The sequence below is a fragment of the Suncus etruscus genome, chromosome 1, assembly GCF_024139225.1.
Source record: "Suncus etruscus isolate mSunEtr1 chromosome 1, mSunEtr1.pri.cur, whole genome shotgun sequence".
Lineage (NCBI taxonomy): Eukaryota > Metazoa > Chordata > Mammalia > Eulipotyphla > Soricidae > Suncus > Suncus etruscus.
This window is the reverse complement of record NC_064848.1, coordinates 76205420-76221360: the sequence shown is the minus strand read 5'-3', so window position 1 is coordinate 76221360 and position 15941 is coordinate 76205420. Positions and strand designations below refer to the sequence as shown.

At 35.0% G+C, this 15941-nt stretch overlaps 1 non-coding gene across 1 annotated transcript; it reads right to left on the bottom strand.

Moving 5' to 3' along the window:
• Positions 1–6052: 6052 nt before the first annotated feature.
• Positions 6053–6160, bottom strand: LOC126029768 (U6 spliceosomal RNA). Its single transcript, XR_007503048.1, has one exon. It is a non-coding gene; the product is annotated as a U6 spliceosomal RNA (small nuclear RNA).
• Positions 6161–15941: the final 9781 nt, after the last annotated feature.

Sequence of the window (15941 nt, the reverse complement as noted above, 5' to 3'; positions counted from 1 at the left end):
AATGCAGAGCCAGGGAGCAATCACTTGAGTACATCCTAGGTGTAGTCCCAAAACAAACAATAAACAATAAAAATATTGAGAATAGTTAAAGGAATAGCATTCCCTATTTAGTGGTGACAATGGAAGGAAGAGTATAAGTCTGTATTCCAGAGAGGAATAATTTATACATTTATTCAATCAAGAAAGCAGATAGATGAAAGCTTTCTATAACTCAGGAAAGTAATAAGTGGGACCCTTTTCTCACCAAAGTTATTGTCACTTGTGATTTTCTATACATTTCATAATCTATGCAAATGTGAAGCAGTGATGAGAATTAAGTCTTTTTCATGTTTTTCCTTATTGCTTCATCAAAAATAAGCTTAATGCCACAAACACCACAAAGTATGTGTTTTATATATAATCATACAGTACTAATTATAGGTGATATAATTTTAGAGCCATGTGCTTTTTATTATACTTACTCTTGCATTTACATTGTGCCCACGTTGAATGACATACATTATGTCATACGTATAGTATCTACATACATTCATGCAGTATTTTCTTGCCAAACTTTTATTTTAATATTGCCCACAATACTGTTGTTGCTTTTAGATGATGGTCGAAGGAAAGGTGTTTTTGTGAGTGTTCATTGTCTCTGGCAAGCAGCAAAATATCTTAAATATACCTCATTAAAGAGTTGTTTGAGAGGACTTGTTTTGGTGTTATCAGTTGATAATCAGATAAGTAAGTTTTATTCTCCCAAATACAAAGTTTTACCTTTTGACTAGAAAAAATGGGAATAGTTTATTTACCCCAGACAGTGCTCCTTTTATCTCTTACCCACCAGTGGGGTGCTATTAACTCTATTAACTGCCTCTATACAACTTTGCATCATTCTAGTCCTTTGGTAAAGAAAATATGAACATAGGTCTGTCCTTGCCACTACTTTTTCCCCTGGGGGTGTGAAACAGATGTATATATATATATATATATATATATATAACACTCAACTGATAGGTAAAAATAAAGTGGTTTAGAAATACAGAGGGTTGGTTGGTTAGACCTCTTTAGATTGACTACAAGAGAATTTTTATTAGTTTTGCTGATAAAATAAGTGAGAAAATAAGCAGGCAAGGAGATGGTAGGGAAAGGCCCACACATGGCAATACATTCTTTACACAGCAAGGAATTCTTAAGTCAAAGTTCACCACAAAGAGTGATGAGTGCAGTTAGAGAAATAACTACATTTAGAACCATCATAACAATGTGAATGAATGAGGGAAATAGAAAGCCTGTCTAGAGTACAGGCGAGAGTGGACTGGGGAGAAGGGAGATTTGGGACATTGATGATGGGAATGTTGTGCTGGTGAAGGGGGGTATTCTTTACATGACTGAAACCCAACCACAATCATGTTTGTAATCAAGCTGTTTAAATAAAGATATTAAAAAAAAGTTCTTGAGATTTACTAAAAGCCAAGAAGTGGAATTTGTATGAGCCATCTTTTTCTAGCCTGAAAATACTAATAACATCACTAATAGGACACCCTCCTTGTGTACACATTGATTCTATAGAGTTTCATCTTGGGAGAGGAAGCTGGAATCCCCTGGAACAAAAGCCAGGAATGGAGTGTCTAAGAAGACCTTCAACTACCCACAACGGTTCCCCAGCAGCTACCTTAACAATAGGACACTTAGGTAGAACACTTGTGGAGGCAGATTGGGAAAATCCTATAAAAGCAAACTTAGAACAAAGGAAGGGGCCACATGTGTTACTTGGCTGCATGGTAATTGCATCTCCCCTTTGAGATACATATTTTTTCATGCTTTTTTTTTTCCAACCTTGGATGTGTACTGGGCTCTCTGCACTTTTGGAGAATCAGTACTCTCTTAAGCGGGTTGCATTCTCTGTTATCCTCTCTGTCACGTTCTTCAGAATTTCTAAACAACTTCACTTTTTGATTCCTCTTGAATTTTTTTTTTTTCTGAAAGAAAGGCAACAGACCTGGAAGAACTGGGTAAGTTTGAAGGCTTACTCTTCTTTTCTTGCAGAGTCCTAGATCTATAGTTTAGAGTCGAGTCCTAGCCCACAGTCCTAGATCTTCTCACCTCACCCAGTTATTCCTGGGTGGCAAAGGTGGGTACAGAGAAGGCAGATTTCTTTCTAGAGACTGTCATATCTTAACCTCATCCAGGCACTCTCTTTCTAGATTTTATTTTTATTTTCCTAGTGATGCCGGTGAGGGATACATTTTTTTTTATTACTCTTCTTACTCTCTTCTCAACCAGGCAAATTTCGAGCTTTTTGAAATGATATCATTTGCCTTAAAAAAAAAAAATCCAAGATTTAAAAAAATATGCTTGCATTTGTGTCATAGTGGACATTATATGTAGGACATAATGTGACTGTTTCTCCAAGTGTGGAAGCAATCTAGCTCTCCCATACCAATTTATATTCCTAAGAGCAGACTATAATTTAACAATTCCTTGGAAACAATTTTGATTTGAGCCATTTTCAATTCAATCTAAGTTATGCTTATCTTAATTTATTGCTAAGTCAAATCATGGATGAAAATATATTGCTGGAAACTATGAATAATCACCCACCCCATTTTAAAGGCTAATGGAACTTTATAGGAACATTTAAAATCTGCATTTATAGTGCATCTATATACAAACATGCATTCATATGTATAGCAGATTTTTAAGATAATTTTCATTAAGAATACCTTATAGTAGTAGGAGAAGCAGTGTTTAATGATTGCAATGCTACTATTTAATGTTTATCATGCCCATCCAGCATTTTCCCAGGGCTCATTCTTCCTCCTTTTCTGTTCCCCTACTTTCAAACAATCATTCAATTCTCCATTCTGTTAGAAATATATCAGGGTCTTTTAAAGGAATTTTTCTATCTCTTTTGTTTCTTTATAATTCCATACAGAAAGATCATTCAGTATTTATTCTCTCACTCCTGATTACACTTCACTTTGTAGGGCACCTAGTTTCATCTAAGTTGAAACAAAATGCAAGATTTTGTCTTTAATGAAGATTATTTCTTGGACTCAGACTTTCACATTTAATACAGTTTTCTGCTTCTTTTATTTCTAATGTGAGGAATTAGCCCTTTCTGGTTCTGCATCTTTAGTACCTGCATACCCAGGGATTCATTATCCTAATCTGGCAAGAACTTTGAAATATAATTCTTTCACTCTCTTCTTATTTGGGTTTCTACAGAAGAGGTCAATAAGGATTTATTTTCATGCTGACATAATTTGTCTCCCAAATAAACAAGAACAAAAAAATAAATAACATGGTGACATAAAATTTCTCTCAGATTACACAAGCACAGAAAAACAACATTGGAGCAATTATTGTTCATTATAGTTTCAAATATAATTTTCTACATTTGACTTGTGTGTCATTATGTGTATTATTGTTTAAAATAAAAATTGCTCTCAAAATTCTATTGTTTTATTTTTTCTCTCTTTTTTCTTTCCCTGCTCCATATTTTGTGTAGTGTTCATAATTATGGCAAAACATAGCAAAAATATTTTGGCTATATAAAAATTTTTTGGTTTGGGGGCCACACCTAATTACTCAGGGGTCATTCTTGGCTCCATTCTCAGTAATTACTTTTGGTTGTACTGAGGGGCCCCATTTGAATGCAAGTAATGAAACCCATGCCAGCTGCATGCAAGACAAATGCTCTACCCACTGTACTATTGCTCCAGCCCCATCTTTGCTTGTTTAATGGAATTATTCATTAGAGTATAAATTAGATCCTCAAGGGGATAATGACTTTCAAGTTTATTGAATATTAATTAAGTGCTTACATTGAAAACAACTCTATAGCTTATAAGCTAAAGTTCCTATATTACTATTGAGATTCAAAATGCAACTTTTCTTTTTTTAACACAGTAAGAACATTGGTAAATATCAGAGTATCAGGTTCAGGTGATAAACTAGAACAATAGTAGATATTTTCACAAGCTATTTTCCTCCTTTTTATTACCTAGAAGTCTGACCTATGACTTCTATGGCATAGATTTTATGATATTCGGCTACTAGAGGGCCAAGATATCTTATTGCATACAGTTAAATGATGTATTCACATTGAAAAGGAAAAAAATAACTAAGAAATTCTTCTTTAAAATATCCAGCTTTCTCTACACTGTAATTCCTTCCTCATCCCCTAAAGACAGAGCTGATCCTATTACAGTCCTTCATAACTTCAGATTTCCATCAGCAGAAGTGAAAATTTCCTAGCATGACACACAAGTCATTTCTAGCCTGATCTCATCTATATTTATGACCTCATTTTAAGCTTGCATTTCTCTTACTTCCTCTGTGTTACTTACTGAGCTCTTCTAAACAAGACTTGTTTAAAAATTTCTCTTAGCATATGACTCCATGGACAAGTTAGTCACTTTTTTTGTACAGATAACTGTCAACAGTTAACTATAGATACATACTTTAACAAACTAATAGTGATCAGCTGCTTCCTATACTCGAATACGACCCACTTTACACATATATCATAGTTATTTTCCATTGAACTTAGATTATTCAAACACAGCCTTGCTCCTGCTAATGGGCACTGTGTTGTGAAGGCAAAGGTATTGTTAACTCATTAATGACTAACCAGGTTTGTGGCATTAATAGTCTTATTATCGCTATTGAGTTGCATTACATAAAATTGCTCATTTTAACCGTTTTGATTCATAAAAATGACAATTCTTATTTATAATTTATCTGATTCTAATGATTATTCCATTCTAATGGTATTCCAGAAATACCAATAAAAATTCCCTGAGAGAGAGATAATATGCTTATTTGATATTACATTTGAACCTTTACGCTTCCATACTCCATTGCTGTTGGGTTGTTCCTTGAAATTAAGTCTGACCAATTAGGCAGACTCAGTCACCTGTTAACTGAAACAGTAAAAGTAACATGTGCAGCTTTTTTGATTCTCTTCCTTTTCTGCAGTGACCAAAAACACTGCAGATTTCAGACTGTAATTCTACATACAACAAAACTTCACTTTATGTTGCAGAGTGACAAATGGAACTGGCTTTTGCTAACTTATAATATACATAAGGAATATATATATATATATATGTATACACACACACACACACACACACATATATATATATATATATATATATATACTATGCTCTTAAGTCATGGGATATCAAGCTTCATTTCTGACTAATCTCAAATATAACCAAATGAAATAAACTAGGCAAGTAAATTGAGATAGAGACAAGTATAAAAAAGTAAAGAGAAGCTAAGATAAAACCCAAAGTTAAAATCATTATGTTTTTATATATTAGGGGAATAATTCATATTTGACTTAAGCTTACTTTTAAAAATAGGAGAAATGCCATCTACTACAAACTTTATCATCCTCATTAAATAAATTAATTTATGCTCTTAAAATAACAATAGATATTAAATGACAAAAACATTTTGTATTACTGTTGGCATGTAAGCCATATATTAGGAAAATACAGAGCAACTTAAACTGCAAAGATTGAAGAGTTTTGATAAGAGTAGGTCAGAGAAGCCTCTCCACAGTGTGGAACCTTGACTAACACTATCATTTAGTTTTTAATATGCAAAAATAATAGCATCAAATTTCTAATTAACAAATTATTCTGAACAAAAGAGGCTGATATTAAAGTAACTTTTTGCTTCACACATACATATTAATAAGCTTTTAAAATTATTATTTTAAATAATGTCCTACTGCTTTTTAACAAATCTACAAGGGATTTCACATTAATGAATTCTTACCTCAGAGGTGAGAATAACACTTCCAACAATTTTGTAAGTTATAGAGCATAGAAGGTGAGAATAAGATGTTAATAATGTTATTCTTCAAACCTCTAGTGAAACTAAGATAGCAGTTATCTGAACTGTTAACTTTTCAGTGGAATATTTTCAAACTAACAAATTTTCATGCATTTAAAATTTGTGTGTACAGCAGTTCAATCAAGATTTTAAAACTGTGTAAAATTTTGTTCTTTTATATAATTTCTCTGATTTTTATCTTTAACCAAAAGCTATATTTTTTATAATCAAATACATACAGTTTTATCATCCTTGTGCAATGTCCATGCTAATTTTCTCCATATCATTTCAATTTTAGTTGATGTGCTGCTGAAGTGAGCACAGATATGCATTTTTAAATGCAATTAAATTCAAGCACAACTATTCATGTATTTTCAACAATATTCCCAACTTTTTTCCTTATTTTTAGCTTTGAATTATAAACATGACCCATCTTGCAAGTATCTTTAAAAACAAAATTGTATAATTATCTAATGTTGCTTTTACTTACCATTAGAGAGAAGATGTCTCTTAGGTGGTGGTCCGCAAGCTGCTCCCAATAAACCAAGCTAGTAGTTCAAAGCAAGGACCCCAAAATGCAGTGTTGCCCAGGTCCTGCAGTGTTTGGTATTATCCAGATCTCCCCTGTAGGTGTTTAGAATTTTCAGAACTGTATCCTTTACTGCTTAGGAAACCATGTAGTGCCAGGCATCAAACCTGGTTTGGCCAAGTGCAAGACATGCACCTTACCCCTGTGCTATTTCTCTGGCTCCTACGGCCTCTACCATTTAAAGAATTTCTGAGAACATAAACTCTTATTATCAATAAGTTGAATAGATCATATAAAATATAAAACCTCTGTATGAAAAAATTAACAGATATGTCCTATCCGGTTTAATTTTCAAATATTTCTGCCTTAGCTAATGTGCACTAGCATTTCATTTCACTGTGCAGTGTGAATGCTTATTTAATATGATCTTGGGTCTCTTCTGTAGTCTCTTTTCTCAATGGTAAAATTATTAGAACATTTTCTTTTTCTGTCTCCTTCATCTCAATTACCGTACCTGCACTATTCATTTCAGATACTACATGTCCAATTCCCTTACCTTGTTCAAATCATATCATATATCTGCATGTAAGTTTCTCACACAATCATTTTGGGGGCTGAGTTGGACAAAAATCAACATTATTCAGGGTTTACTATGGCCTTCAATATCAATCCTAGTGGTACCCAGTTAACTATATGGGATGGTGGTGTTTGAACCTGGGCCAGTCAGCCATATACAAAGCAAGTGCCCTACCAACTGTACTATTACTCTCCTCTCACACAATACTATAACAAAATAGGAAGATTGAAGATATTATTGGTTTTTATATCACTTTATTTAAAATCTGAAACATCACTCTTTTTGTTTGATGTTCAATAATTACAAAAATCCATTTGTCAATAAATTTTGTTATATTGCAAAAATCTCTTACCTCATCCTTAAACTAAGCAAAGAAATTTGGATGCGCTTTGCATTCCTATGATCATAGCAACACTATATATAATAAGCAGAATTTGGAAACAACCCAGATGTCCAACATGAGATGAGTGTCTAAAGAAACTCTGGTACATCTATACAATGGAATACTATGCAGCTGTTAGAAGAAATGAAGTCACAAAATTTGCTTATATGTGGATGGATTTGGAGACTATTATGTTGAGTGAAATAAGTCAGAGGGAGAAAGAAAAGCACAAATAGTCTCACTCATATGTGGGATTTAAGAAAAAATACCCAGAGATAATAGAGAGGAGAGCAGGACGGACTAGCCCATGATAACAAGCTTATCACAAAGAGTTTGTAAGTACAGGTAGAGAAATTACTACACTAACAGCTATACCAAGACAATGATAGAGAAATACAATGCTTGTCTTGAAGATAGGCAGGGGGTGAGAAGAGGTAGAAAATGAGGGGACAATGGTGGTTGGAAAGTTGTACTGGTGAAGGGTGTGTGTGAACTTTATGGCTGAAACCCAGTTACAAACATGTTTGTAACCATTTTGCTTAAATAAAGAAATTATTAACAGAAAGGAAAAGAAAGTTGGAAGAATAAAAAATTATTTTGTTAAATCATTATATCTTCCATGTTTTAAGCAAAAAATATTTCTGTCAGTGTCAGCATTCCCTATGGCCCCCCAAGCCTGCCAGGAGCAATTTCTGAGCATAGAGCCAGGAGTAACCCCTGAGCGCTGTCGGTGTGACCCAAACCCCCCCAAAAAAGTTGAGAATATGGATACTGATTTAAAAGAATGCTTATCTCAATTTGGCATATGGCAAAACCAAAAATTTTCACTCCACGACATACTCAATTATCTATTCTGTTAGAAAAATAAATATGATTGTCTTTGGCATCAGAATACCTGAGGTTTTTTTTTCTATCACTACTATTCAAGTTTTAATCGACACCTCTATTGGTATTTTTTTATTTGACATAGGATATAATTAATTATACTAAAACTCCTGAATCTTATGCTTTCCAGAACTATGGAAGTTATTATTGTATAAGAATGTTTAGGGTTTGGAGCAATAGCATAGTGGTAGGGTTTTGCTTTGCAAGCAGTCCCAGGTATGATCCTGAGCACCACAAGGAGTAATCCTGAGCTAAAATACAGGAGTAAGCCGTGAACATTGTAAGGTATGGCTTTAAAACAGGAACAAAACCAAGCAAAAAGATTAAAGTTCACTTAAAATTTATTGATGATTATTTATGCCAATCTCATTGTACAGTTAAATGATTTTATCTAATAAAGTAAAAGGAAATCAAGTAAAAAATAAAATAACTAACCTAAGTCACATAATAGGCAGCAAAGCTTAGGTTTAAACTTTGATTCTAGGGGACAGAGGGATAGAACAGGAATTAAAATGACTGTTTTATTGGCCAACCTAGTTCAGTCCATAGCACCACATGATACCCTGTCTTTCCCCAGGCACAGTTCTGGAGGCTCACTATAATTTATTCTCTTAGCTAATTTTAAAATAATAAAAACAAAGTGAGGGGGTGCAGTGATAGCACAGCAGTAAGGCATTTGTTTGTCTTGCATGTGCCAACATAGGACAGGGAGGTCCCCGGAGTCTGCCAGGAGCACCTTCTGAGCACTGAGCCAGGAATAACCCTGAGTGCTGCTGGGTGTGACCCAAAAACCAAAACCAAAACAAAATAAAACAAAAAACAACATTGGTGGTGGGAATACCCCCAATTCAATGTCACTATGTACCTAAATATTACTGTGAAAGATCATTTTTAATCCACTGTGGAAAAAAATAAAAAGGGAATCAAATGTCAACTTGTTCATTCAGATAGAAATTATACACAGTATAAAAATAATAAATTGGTTAACATTTTTTTAACAACTTCTGAATTCCATTTGAAAACTAAACTTAGCTATCTTCTCCCAAACTAATCTTTTCAATATTAATAATGTCCTAAAGACACTTAGGAACTCGGAATTAATTTAATGAGTTTTTCTTCCTATTAACATAACACTCATATCACCGTAGCTTCCAAAGCAAATTGCCACTTAACTTATCTAGGATGTGCATTGCAGCCTGCTATGGAACTCAGTTTTTAAAAAAATTATTAAAATTTCCCCATTGAAATGGACAATTTTTATTCTTAAAAACATGTTTTAACATAGCCATCAGTCTCATTTTTTTTAACAACTTGAGGATGTTTGTTTCTTGTTATGGGTTACCTGCTTCACAAAACACATGCTGACAATATAAAATATTACTTGAATACATTTTAAATACACAATTATAATTTTCAATGAGCCATGTACAAGAGATATATTGGTTCATGTCATTTGCACAAAATGTCGATCAAATTGGCAGCTAGCTTGCCCTTTTGCTGTCCTTGAAGCAGAGCACAGAATGCTGAGTCCCATACTGTCATTAGTGGTGCCAATCAGAATAAGTATCAGTCACTGCCTTTTAACCAAAAGAAATAAAAATGGAATTACCTCTGATTTTTTCAAATAATTACAGAGAGCAATGATCCCATAAATAAATCATATCAACTCATAGAATTCCCACCATAACATTTATAGGCAGGTCATTGTGCTTGAGGGCGAAATTTAATCAAGTTTAGATTTGCAAAGGGTGAAGGTGGTGACTGAGGGATTCCTAAGTAGTGCACTGGGGATCTAAGGACTACTGCAATACCTAGCTAACAGTGTGAGTCAAGAGGGCCTTAGTGCCACTTATGCATTGCTTGCTAGGGTCCAGTGTGCTAGGGACCACCATGGCTATACTCAGTAGTAGTCCAGAGGCCATGCCACATTGAGGATCAAAATATGAACCTCTGATGCAAAGCATGTACTCCAATCCTTTGAGTTATTTCCTCATCCCCAAATGTTTGGATACTTCATTAAATATATATGTATTACATTCGAAAAGAATTAAATGAATCCATGTATTCTTTCTCCAACAAATGTGCATTAATTTGTTTCTTTTCATATACACTAAGGGCAAGATTCATGTTATAAGGAAAATGAAAAAATAATAAATGAGTGAGAAAGAGAGAGAGAGAGAGAGAGAGAGAGAGAGAGAGAGAGAGAGAGAGAGAGAGAGAGAGAGTCTCTACATGACTCAAAGTTTAAAGAAGAGGTAGTACTATGGTAACCAGGAAATCTTCAAGCATGTGTCAAATGACTGAGGAAATCTGAACCTAGTCTCACAAAGACATATGATTAGCATATGATTTATTGTATTTGAAACTGTCATAGGAAGTAACTTTATAAGGATGAGTAATAGACAAAGAAAAGCAGATTTCTAATAGGAAGAGAATGCGTGAACATTAGAGCTTTGCATAGTGTTTAATTTGGGTATCATTTAATGGAACATAAGAGGTTTGAGAGAGATATGTGTGAAAAAGATAGTAAGAGGTTAAGGCATTTTTTTTTGTAGGTAGGCAATTACATTTCAGTCTCTGGCACCACATGTGTTTTCCAGAGCACCACCAGGGTGACCCCTAGCACAGAACCAGGAACAGCTCCTGAGAATCACCAAATCAGCTCACCTAGTACTCAAATAGTACGTGCTAGTGTGTGTGTGGTGATGGTATTGAGGGTGGGAGGTGAAGGCAATGTGGTATCAGGGATCTAAGTAGGGGCCTTCTCTATGTCCCAAGTATGTGCTCCTCCTATACCTCATTGAGTTTAATTCTTGATGTGGTGATTTTTTTTATCTTAAAATAGATAGTTGCTGGACCTACATGACTTTATGCTTAGATGAATCTGATATAGCCTATTTATTATGTATATTTGGGGCTACATTCCATGTCCATAATGACTAAGTTGCAAGCCAGGTGTTTTTCAGATTTTGTTGTCTCTGCTGCAATTGACCAGGCCTTACTCTAGATCTCTGTGCTCTGACTACACCACTGGCACTTATTGGAAATACCCTACCTACAGTATCTTTTCTCACAACTGGTAACACCATATTGTCAAAAGTGTTCGCCCTAGCCTGACCTTGCTAAAAGAAATTTCCTGTATTGTTTCTCACTTAAAGATTCTATGTCACTTAGTATATAAGCCAATACAATATATATTCTCAATTGTACAATATACATTTATCAAAATCTAAAGAGATCTGCTCATATTTCCTTCTTTCCTCCCTCCCTCTCTCTTCCCTTCCTTCATCTTTTCCTTCCTCCCTCCCTTCCCTCTTTTCTTCCTCCCTTTCTCCCCTTTTTCTTCCTCCCTCCCTCCCTTCCTTCCTGTCTTCCCTTCCTCCCTTCCTTCTAATCTTTCCTTCCTTCCTTCCTTCCTTCCTTCCTTCCTTCCTTCCTTCCTTCCTTCCTTCCTTCCTTCCTTTACTTTCTTGCTTCCTTTTCTTCCTTCCTTCTTTCCTTCCTTCCTACCTTCCTTCCTTCTTTTTATATTTGATTTCCTTCCAAATATGCTTTTGATAGTTACTTTTCAGAATTCTCAGTTGGAATTTTAGTTATTTTTGCAAGGATATTAATAAGTAAAGAAAATAGGGTAGAGTATGTTCAGTCCATCTTACTTACATATTAAAGTTTGAAAAAGTTTAAGATACTGTAAATATCACAAAAGAATACTGAAGATTACTGTTATTACTATGGGCATGACATTTAAGAAAATTAAATAGCCATAAGGAATATGTAATACTCTATTTCTTGTCAGTTCACTTATACTTATTTGATTGATTTTGAATTATTCACATTGTAATTCTCACAAACTGATATTTCACCATTTTCTGACAGTTTTTTTAAGTGTGTTGTTTAACAAATTGCTCATTTATTCTGTTTCTTAATAACTGTAGCTGCTTTACATTTCAACAACAAAAATCAAGTTTTTTTATATTAGTTTTCCTTCTATGTTAAATGAGTTCTGAAAAGCAAGGAATCTAGTCATTTTCAAGGATAAATTGTCTTATAGAAAGAATTGTTAGCATTTGCATGTCATAATAAGTAATATAATCACATCTGTGCATAACCAAGTTTTTATAGAATGAGAGAACATTGACTTTAACACTATCCCTGGTTGAGTCACTAAATTAGTTTCTGTATTAAAAATAGGTAATTTCTAAGAATTTCCATATTCCCTACAAAACCACATACCTTTTCAAACTTCCATAAATCTTTAGTCTTTATAATAACATTTAAATAAAACTATTTTCTGCCCCTTAAGAATAACATTTCCGAACAAGTTACATTATCTACTATGCTAACACTTTTCTGCATGAAAATGGAAAAAAATGATATAATTTTCATGATAATGCTAAGATTAAATGATGATAAAATATCTGGTGATTGACATAGTAATTCATAGTTATTGATGATGAATACATTATCATTTTCATCATCCTACCATATATTCTTATCAAATTACTCCTTTGTAAATAGATGGCATTTATGCTTCTTTTTCTATCCAGGCTGGATCAAGTAAGACCCATAAATCTAAGTGATTATGTTAGAATCATTTATATCAGTGGGCTATAAGCTAGGAGATGTCAGGACTGATACAATCTTTTCAAGCTCCTATGTAATGTGAGCCATAAAGTTCTACCAGTCCCTTCGACAGCCATCATACTATACCTAAGGACAATTTACATACACAGTGTTGAGAAAATGTTCTTTCCACTTAAATTTTTCAGGGATCCCTGGGCTTCCTAAGAGGGAATTAAGCCCTAAGGCAAGGTTGTTCTCTTCATAGAAAATGAGAAGTCAGCTCCAGTCTCCACCCAAAACCAAGACCCACGTTCTTACCTTTCATCACAGAATTTCAAAATACAAGTGGTGGAGAAAAATAGTTTTATTAAGGAAGGTTAATAATTGTAAAGAGAATTTGAGCTTCTCCCATTAAAGAAGAGACTTGTGAGAAGAAATATATTTTTACACTTTTTTTTTGGGGGGGGGGGTGTTTGTTTTTGGTCACACCTGGCAGTGCTCAGGGTTACTCCTGGCTCTATGCTCAGAAATCACTCCTGGTAGGCTCAGGGGACCATATGGGATGTCGGGATTCAAATCACTGTCCTTCTGTATGCAAGACAAACGGCTTACCTCCATACTATCTCTCTGGCCCCGAATTTTTACACTCTTAATGAAAATCTTGGGCAACTCCTGAATGGAATTACATGGTGTTAAATGAAAGAAAATATGCACTCAGTTTTCTGGGATGCAAGAAAATCCAGATTGTAGTAACCTGAACAGCTTTGGATGTTGATAGTATAAGATGGGTCTTTTTTTTTTAATATATATAATTTTTATTTTGATCATAGTGTCTTACATATTGTTGACAATAACATTTTAGGTACATATTTACATAAAATCAGGGGGGTTTCCCATCACCAATTTGTCCTCCCTACACCTCCGTTTTTGTCCTACCTCCCATTTCCTCTTCCCTCACCCCCAGGGCGGCTAGAATATGTGGTCCCCTCTGTATCCAACCCACTACTTAGTAGTCTTGCCCCTGTTTGGTCTTGATGCCTCCCTTATCTCCCCCTCTAACTGTAGGCAGGACTAGCTAGTTCAAGTTGCATGATTTTGCCTGAAAAAGAGAAGATAAATAAACTGGGGTAAGAGTCTAATACTCCAAAAATGGATGGAATCCTTCTAGAGGCTCTCATCATCGATTTGGGAGATGAAGGAGAAAAAGAAGTTGAAACACTCCACCAGTACCAAAAAAAGAGTCAATTATCCAGTGGGGACTCCAGCTATATCGATAAGCACCAAAAAAAAAAAAAAAAAAAAAAAACAGACGAAAAACAAAACAAAACAAACAACCAAAAACCAAACAAACAAACCAAAATCATGCCATGGTCTTGAAATAAGAAACATGGCATAGCACATAACAAAAGAAGAGAGAAGAAGAGAAAAAAAAATAAGTATAATTGGGGACCACGATTTCAGTAGTCACACCCAAACAGAGAAATCGACCAAAATAGATAGGTATATAAAAATAATAATAACAATAATAAATGAAGGGAAAATATATATATATATGAAATAACCAAGGTTTTGTGGTTTTTGTATTTTTGTTTTTTCCCCTCCTGCCCTGGCACAGTAAATATTGGGGTCATTCGGAAAGGAATTCACTTGGCCTAAGAAATATGGGGTTTCTCCGTCCTTGGAGTATACTGTCATGGGATCAGCTCTAGACTTTGCTCAGGATCGTTTATTCTCCCGGTGGTGTTTTTTTGGTGTGTGGAAGACTTCTGCTCTGTCCAGGGTGATACAATCAGAGCTCTGTGTGTAGAGGTCTCAGTATCTGCACATATCCTGAGGTGGGACTTATGATGAAGTCAGTCTTTGTGGTTCTAGAGGTTCTGTTGCCTCAGTGTCGTTTTAATCCATCTTCTGTGGTTGGTGATCTTGGTCTTTGCACTGAACCTAGGATGGCACCTAGGATAGCGTCTTTCTTTGTGCTTCCAGAAGCCCCATTCTGTTGCAGTTGTCTCTGTCAGACCTTTGGAACTAGGGATCATGATTATTGTGCAAGTCATAGTGCAAACCCTGAACTAGGGCTTTTATATTGGGCCCAAGGTGTATACTGTCTGGTCGTGGTTCTAGTAGCCAGTCATCTGTAAGTCACGATCTTGGCTTTTGGACCTACCAAAGGGTGCCGAGTCTTCTGGTTTTGTCTTGTCGTTAGCTGGTAAGGTATGCTAATCTGCTCTCAGGTCAAGTTGTTCGCATTTTCCTCATTGTCAGGATATCATGTTATGGTTTGCTTTTACTTAGCTATCTAAACTTGGGTTAGTATCATTGCTACGTAGGGGTCAAGGAGAAAGACATTTATCTCTGAGGGTGGTCTCATTTTCTCAATCTTTTCAGAGTCCTACCTATCAGTGATCTTCAAATAGAGTCTGACCTTTGTTTTGAATTGGCACAGCTGATTTCCTTTGAGAATATCATCTGCTTTTAAAACATTTGTTGGTTTTAAAGTTTTGTGTTCTCCAAACATTTATTAGTTTTATGACTCCCTGAAATTTATTGCTAAGGCACCCCTATCTAACTGCTTAACCCATACACTCATGTATTTTACTTTTAAAATGCCTTGAGTGGGGGGCCAGAGCGATAGTGCAGCAATAGGGCATTTGCTTTGCATGCGGCTGAAACTGGACAGACCTAGGTTCAATCTCCATTGGCGTTTCATATGGTTTCCAGAGCCAGGAGTAGCCCCTGAGCATCACCGGGTGTGGCCCCAAAACCAAAAATAAATAAATAAACAATAAATGTATTGAGTGAATAATGTTGCTGGATGAACTGTGTCAGGTGCGACTTTCTCATTTTTAAAGAAATAAAAGGCTTAAGTATATGGTTGAGCTTTGTATTTATTACATTGCAAACAAGAGATGATATAAAGGGACAAGTAAATTATTTTTAGGAGTACAAAATTTTTGTCCATGCATTCAATAGATATTTCCTGAGTTGCAAGCATATGCCAAAAGGATGGGCTAAGGCTGAAGTTAAAGGTTCAAAAAATATAGGTACCTATTCAGAATTATAGAAAAGTCAAAATGCCTTGATTGAGTTTGTAAGTCTTATCAGTATAGAAGCTTGACTTAATTTATCTTAGAGCTCTCAGCATGTACGATGCAGATTGCAAGAGACTT